Consider the following 8,374-nt stretch of genomic DNA (forward strand, 5'->3'; position numbering starts at 1 on the left):
AACGCGAAGTCCTCTCTCTTTAGAAAAAGAAATGGTGCCAATAGTCTTTCAGGCAATTCCCTGAAAGTGAATAACTAGACGTCATTGTCTTTCAAAGCCAAATGTGTCCACCAAGCTAACTAAAAAACCAAAGGAACTTTGCAGGAACCCTATAACTGAGATTGCCAGTTAAGATGCCCTCATTACTAAAAATGTGTTTTTGACAAATGAGGAAAACATTTGTTCATCCTTTGTTTACAGGGACCAACTGGAGGCAGCAATTGGAGAGCTATTTGTTTGAGGAAGTCATAAGTTCATGTCTTATTCACCTCTGTGTCCCCAAGATTGAGCATGGTCCCTGGCATACAGTAGATGTTCAATAAGTGCCCATGGCATTGTTGACTGAAAGAAGAGAAGGTGCCATGGCTTTCTCAGACTTCCAAGGGCACAGACACACAGGTCTGGAGCATTCTGCTATTCAAAGCCCTTTCACAGTGCTGAGGGGCATATTGGAGACAGAAAGTGATTGCATCATATTATATGCTTGGCATAATTACACCATAGGCTTTTGTCTCCCTTGGTGCCTGCCAGTCTCAAAACACATGTCACATCCTCCCTTTGCTTATGTCAAGCACTGGGGTTGCCCACTCATTACATTTGGGACTTGTGAACTCTATGTCTATATCCTGAGTCACTTAAGCCTGGAGTTCCATGCTTGGGAGAATCAGGATGGCTTTTGTCCAAAGAAGATGACAAATAATGGGCATTTGAGTACAGAAGGAAAAGACAAAAGTAGCAGACAAGGACCTGCTGAGGCTGAATCAGATCCCCAATGTGGACCGTGCTGATAGAGATCATTTCCTAGTTTTCTCTTAGCTTAAAAAAATTATGAATAAAGCTGCTTTTCCTTAAATCTCAAAGTGGGAGTTTGATCTGTAGGATGCTATAGACTCTCCCTTCTAAATCTCTCTCCCATCCATTTACTTCATTCCTTTGCCACCATCCTCATTCAAGCCACCATCTCTCTTTCCTGGATAATGGATGCTTTTCAAAGTAGCCCCACCCCCATCCCTGCATGACCCTTGCATTTTATTCAGCACACTGCTGCCAGAAAGGTCTTTTTAAAATGGAAAAATGGTCCAGAACCACCCCCTGCTTAAAGCTGTTTAATAGGTTCCCATTTCTCTTAAGAGAAAAATTGTCATCCTGCATTTCACTTCTAAGACTGGGCATGATCTCACTCTGCCTGTTTTGCCAGCCTCATTCTGAGTTCCTTCTACTTCTGCATCCAGCAATTAAAGACACTGCCAATTGTCCCCCAATAGCCATTCTTCCGTGTGTGTGTGTGTGTGTGTGTGTGTGTGTGTGTGTGTGTGTGTGTTTTAAATAAAACAAGCTGAGTTTTCCCTAGGCCTGTGATGACCCATCCAAAAACTACACCACTTCCAGTCTTTCAGAGTTCTGACCAATAAGTCACAAGCAGAAGTGATGTGGAAAACTTCCATGTTGTTCCTTAAAAGGAAGGAGGCCTACCCTCCGCTCCAACTCTTCTCTCTCCTATTGGCTAGCATGTAGACCAAGCACATTTGACAAGGCAGGGGTCCAAACAATAGCCCACAGGCCAAACTCATCCCACTACCTGTTTATGTAAATAAAGTCTTGACTGGAATACAGCCATGTCCATTCCCTTAGGCATTGTCTGTGGTTACTTTCACAGTACAAGGTTAGAGTTGAGAAGTTGCAAAAGAGACCATCTGAACTACAAAGCCAAATATTTCCAATCTGCTCCTTTACAGAAAAATTTTCCAACCCCTGTCCTAGGAGATGCAGACCAATATGATAGAAGGAGCCTTGGTTTACGGCAGTTTAGAGCTGGCCATATTAGTCAAAACAGCCCTTTTGGGATGTTAAATCTAAAAAGTAAATCTATCTTGTTTAAGCCTCTGTATGTGGGCTTCTGTTGAAGAGTTCCTCAACCTCAGCATTACTGACATTGTGGATCTGATAATTCCTTGTTTTAGGGATCTGTGCTGTGCATTGTAGGATGATAAGCAGCGTGCTTGGCATCTACCCATTAGATGCCAACAGCATTCATCTTCTAGTTGTGACAACTAAAAAATGTCTCCACACATTGCCAAGTGTACCTTGGGGAGCAAGGTCACCCCTGGTTGAGAATTACTGTGTTAGAACAACCTAAACAGCTATGCCAGGCTTCTCACTCTCCTCAAGCATGCCAGGACCTCCCCCAATCACTCGGGACTCACACGTGCTGTCTCCTTTGCAGAAATGCTCATACCCCCTTCTCCCTTAGCTATCTCCTACTTAACTTTCACATGTCACCTTCAACATCACCTTTTCAGGGAACCTCCAGTGATCCTCTGACTAAATGAACACTCTAACAGTTGCCTCTAATGTTCCTATGTAGCAATATTGTGATTACTGGTATAATGTTCACCACTCATAGGCACACATGAAGTCCCTCAGTAAATGGTTGTTGACTGGCTTACTATGTGCCATTGTAATTTTCAGGGGAAAGCAATTTTTAGGGGAAACCACAATTACTTTTGCACTAAGCCAACAGTTATGGTAGAGGAGGCAAACATGGGTCTTACCATGGTACTGACTGAGGGGAGAGGCATTCATATTTCTCATTAGAAAATGAGGGAGAAGCAGCCAGGGAGAAATAGAGTCTCTTATGTCCCAGAATTCCCATAAACCAAGGGACCTGCCTTCCCTTAGCAGGCCAGAACATCTGCAAAAGTTGGTGCATTTCTGTATTTCAGAGCAACATATGGATTTATACTTTGCCTTTGGTTTTGAAATAATTTGCTTTTTAGCCCTGCACTTTTCAAGCTAAGCTATATGTGATATGATTTATTAACCCTGTACTACCCTCTGCTAAGTAAAGTTGAAAATAATCCCTAGGATCACATTTTACATTCACATGCAGATAAATATGTGAGCCCTACATTACCCAGTCCCTGCCATTCTCTGAGGTAAGAGGTGAAACATTCCGACAGGTCTGTGTGCTTCCTTAGCACAGGGCCATAAGGAGAGACGTGTGTGGTCTACTTCATACCTTTAACTTACTTTCTTTTTCTCTTCAGTCAATTAGATTTTGTCTTCTCTCTCAACCCCTCTTGTCAGACTTCTGAGCCTGCAAAGCAAACACCTCTTTCTTTGTCAAGATCCTGAGAATTCTGTAAGTGAACCTGGATACTGTAATAAAGGGACCCTCTTTTTCCTCCCTTTCTAGGACATACACTAGTTGTATGTGTGTGCACATGTGTGTGCTAATGTTTGCAAGAGATATTTTACCAACATACCAAAAGCATGTATTTTGGAGTCAGATCTGGTTTTGAGACTTATTTCTACCAGTTATTACAATGCTAGGAATACTGTAAGAAATTACATGATCTCTCTGAGCCTTAGTTTACTTACCTTGTAAATGGGGCTAACAATACTTACTTCAAGGTAACATTGTGTGAACTGAATTACACAGCACCTTGCACATAGTAAGCATTTTATGAATATTAGTTATTTCTATGATCCATTCACTCTGTCCTCCTAGGACCCCTGGGGCCGGTTACAGACATTCCTGAGATAACCAGCTGGGGGATGGGACAGACAGTGACTGTCCTCTGCTAACCAGACCATATGGGACTTCACGACTTTACCTTGACCCATCCATTTGAGGTAGCCTCTGGCAGATATTTCAAGAGACAGAATATCTTTATCATCCTAATTCTAGGAGTAGATAAGGCAAGCAGTACCTGTGTACTGAAACTAGCCCTTCCACGGAGCTTCACTGTTTGCATGTGTGCAAACCTGGGCCCATGCGTGCAAGCTCATGCTTGCTTCTCAGAACCTTGGTATGCTACTCAAGAAATCTTTATCTTGTGACTTTTCTGTGAAAATCACTGTGCTATGCTCTGTCAATTTTGCAGAGAACCTGCAGACATTTGGCCAGCTTCAGAGCCTTCCTTTCTCCTCCCCTACTTGGCTAGAATTGTTTGGGGTCATGGATGGAAGGTGTGCATAACAGCTGAAAGAAGCCTTGGAATAAGAAGAGGGCATAGACAGATTGTGAAGCCACATCAGAGTGAGGGTGGTGCTGGGAAGACGGAAATAAGAGCAAACTGTCAAAGAATCCTAAGCTGGGCCAGGCACAGTGGCTCACGCCTGTAATCCCAGCACTTTGGGAGGCCGAGGGGGGCAGATCATGAGGTCAGGAGATCGAGACCATCCTGGCTAACACGGTGAAATCCCGCCTCAACTAAAAAAATTAGCTGGGCATGGTGGCGGGTGCCTGTAGTCTCAGCTACTCGGGAGGCTGAGGCAGGAGAATGGCGTGAACCTGGGAGGCGGCGCTTGCAGTAAGCGGAGATCGCACCACTGCACTCCAGCCTGGGCGAGGGAGCGAGACTCCGTCTCAAAAAAAAAAAAAATCCTAAGCTGTAAATTATCAAACCGAGCCTAAATAAACATCGAGGAATTTTGTCCCTAGTTGGGTAATAATGATAATAATAGCTGGAATTTGCTGTGCACTTACTATATGCCCAAAATTTAGCGAAGATGCAAATTACATCATTTAGTCCTCAGAACAACCCTAGTGTGGTAGATACTGTTACTCTCATTTGAAAGATGAGAAAGGTGAGGCCCATATTTACCCAAAACTTTTGGGCAGACCTGCAAATAACCAAGCAGAATTTCAGACTCCCATGTGTTGCCAGATCTTGAACTCAGCATGGCATGCAGTGGGGTCCAAAGCGTTCCATGTAGTGAAAAGCCTGAAGATCTTTGTGGTTGAGGGTGCCAGGTACACTTCGAATCCATTTTCCCATCTATGACATGATGATATTGCTGTGAAATGGCTTCCCAGCTAGGAACAACATTTGTTTGACACTTTTTGCATTGTGGTATACCATAAAACTCACACTCACTAATGGAGTGTGACTGGAAGTGATGGGTGCCACTACAGGACCAACATATTTATGAAGGAGGCATGCCTTCTCCGTGTTCTTTTTCCCCTTGCACTAGCTGAATTCACAGGACAAGAAACACGTAAAGGATGAACCAGGCACTGTGGCTCATGCCTATAATCCCAGCAGTTTGGGAGGTTGAAGCAGAAGTTTGCTGGAGGCCTGGATTTCAAGACCAGCTTGAGCAACATAGCAAGACCCTGTCTCTACCAAAAAGAAAAACCAAACAATTTTTTTAAACAACTAGCCAGGCATGGTGGTGCATGCCTATGGTCCCAGGTACTTGGGAAGCTGATGTGAGAGGATCCCTTAAGCATAGGAAGTCGCAGCACTGCATTCTAGCCTGGGCAACAGAGCAAGACCCGGTCTCAAAAACCAATAAAACCCCCAAAAATCCCAATAACAATGTATGTAAACCAGTATGCATCTTAAAATTAACATGCACATCTCTACAAAAAAATTTTTAAAATTAGCTGGGGTGGAGTGCGCTTATAGGTCTTGCTACTCAGAAAACAGGCAGGAGGATCCCTTGAGCCCAGGAGATCAAGGTTATTATTGTGCCACTGCATTCCAGCCTGGGCAACAGGCTCTAAAAAGAAAAAAAAAAAAAAAAAAAAGGATGACTGAACTTGGGGATGGAGGGAACCTTGGTCTCTGATTAACTGCACTGCATGGAGGAGAGTGAGGCTGGTTAACAACATCCCTCAGGACACTTCCATGAGTAAGAAATAAACTTTTATTGTGATTACGCCATCAAAATTTTTAGGCCTTATTGACTATAGTAGTTCAGACTACACTAATTAATACAACTTCTTTCTTTGCCTTAAATTTTCCCTTTTCTCATCTAACTAGCAAAAAAGAAGTACCCAGACAGCAGGAGAAAATGGAAAATGAATCCAGTGGTTTCATGAAACAAGCTTCTCCATGATCCTGAGACAACATTAACTCAAAGATGACTGGTTAGACATGGCTATTATTTCAAACTGTTTATGCTTGTCCTTGTCTTCAAATAAAGCAAAACAGCTGTTTGGCAGGGAAAATGTGAAAACGACATCAGACAATGCTCGTTTTCAAGCTGAAAAGTGTTCTGACTATTCAATTATTTCAGACTAATAACAGGAGAATGCTGTTTATTGTTATTTTTTTTAATTGGTGACTTTTCTTTTTTTTTTTTTTTTTTGCCTAGACTTGATTCTCTCCTCCTTTTCCTCAGTCACATGTTATTTAGTTGAGTATCTGGCCTCTGGGCCAGCTTGACTTTTATGAATTTTCCAGGTGGTTTGAAGTCTGGAGAAACTAAGTGACATCTGCAAGGTTACAGTGAGCTGTCGAGTCTGTGGGTTCTTCGCCTTCAGCTTGAGGCTTCCTTCCACCAAGCCTCCCTGTCCCCATGGCCACAAGCAAAACAAAACAAAACAACAACAAAACAAAACAAAACAAAAACAAACAAACAAACAAAACCCACATAGAACTGTGGTAGTTTTCTTGGAAAACGAGCATAAGAACCTCTTTTAGCCTTAAAATTAATTTACCTGTGGACCATTCCTAAACCACTGCATTTTAAAAGTTTGAGAATTCATATTTGATACGCCAAATCCTGAAAGCATAATGACAAAGAACTACCTTACTACCTTTACTGAAGTTGGTGCCTATTGTGTATTCCCAGATAATTGGAAACAAAACCTCTGTTTTCTGCTCTACATTTTGCACTGGGGTAGAGAGAGGAAAAGTGCATAGAATTAAGGTATAGACAGGGCACCCAGTTACAGCCCCCTGTGGTTCTGGCTTTATGCTTTTATATGATGAACAAAGATATAGCTCATACATACACCTAATTACTCTGTGTGCTACTTGCAGGCTGCAGTCTGGGCCTGGGTTTGATTTAGTATTTTTGAATGAAGCATATAAAGTATCACTAAGACTTATTACCACAGTTGTGCTTTCCAAGCTATCGCTTCACAGAAATGTTGGGTCAGGCTCCATTTTAAAAAAACTACACATATTTCAGCTAACTCAACACTATTTCTTGCAAAGCTTAAAAATGGGTCTGTAAGCTTTGTGTATTAAACTTACTTGTTATCACACTCACTGTCAAAGTTTCCTTATTAGAGTCCAGGCCCTAGAACCTGACAGAATTGTCAGCCATTGGCCTTGGGGCAAGAAGAGATACAGAGGTGGCTCTTAGATATCAATCACACCACAGTGTCACTCTGGTTTAGAATCCTGAGATTGGCCACTTCCATAAGAAGCTGCTCTCATTTCTTCTGCCTTCCCCTATATCTGTCCACTTGTATTCTTACTTTTTAGGGGACAGGAAGTTAACCTCTTTATTTTGACTTTGTAATTTTGGGATCATCCTACAACAGTCCCAGTCCCATCCCCACTCACAGCTGTCTCCAGTGTTTGACACACAACTACCACCCACCAAAGGTAAGACAACTTTTATGTTGATTGTCTGATGGGAAAAATGGAAATTTCAGATGCCTAAATGTAGTCAGAGAGACTACATTTCAGAGAGAGAGAGAAGTGTTCTGTATGCATGGCTGTTGCTTTTCCTTGCCTAGTGTTGATATACTCTTCTTCTGGAAATGATACCCTGATTTTTTTTTCTTTGAGGCATCACACATCCCTTGTTTTCAGGTCAAGTCATTCATTGTCCACATCTCTTGGATCTGGGGATGGGCATGGGACCCAGGCCTGGCCAATCAGTAAGTTCTGGGTGCTGTGATCAGTATAAGGCTGGATACATGATCTGTGATAGTACTATCAGAAGAAATCCATGAATTTTTCTGGAGTTATTGGAAAGAAGGAGCTCTCTTTAATGCTGCATTTGTTAATAGAAGAATATAAGTCTGCCCTGTTGGGTACCATGTAGAGAGAGCTAGCCTGGAATGAAGCCAACATAGAGGAAAAGAGAGCCAAGAAATGATGAGTGACTAAGTCCTGGTGACATATATGATCTCCTGAATCCATCTGTGCCTGAAGGCATATGGACTCTTGGTCTTATACTGTATGAAACAGTCATTCCTTTTTTTTGGCTTAATATAACTTGAATGGAGTTTCTGTCACGAGTGACCAAAAGACTTGCTTAAAATAAAGCCTGTGTAACTCTATGCAATGGTTTTCAACATGTGGGCCATGGTGAGACTTAGAACTGTTCAGGTTCACTAGGTTCCTTTCTTTAGTTTCCCTATATTGCCACATTCATTTATATGACTTTAAATACCTTTTGTGCTGTGATGACTCCAAAATTCGCATGTGCTTTCCAGATCTTTCCTCAATGCCTCAATCAAAATTATTTCCTGATGTGTTCACCAGGTGTATTAGTCAGGATTCTCCAGAGAAACAGAACCAAGGAAGGTCTCTCTTTCTGTATATTGAAACATAGATGGGATTTGTTATGGGAATTGACT

The sequence above is a fragment of the Pan paniscus genome, chromosome 2, assembly GCF_029289425.2.
Source record: "Pan paniscus chromosome 2, NHGRI_mPanPan1-v2.0_pri, whole genome shotgun sequence".
Lineage (NCBI taxonomy): Eukaryota > Metazoa > Chordata > Mammalia > Primates > Hominidae > Pan > Pan paniscus.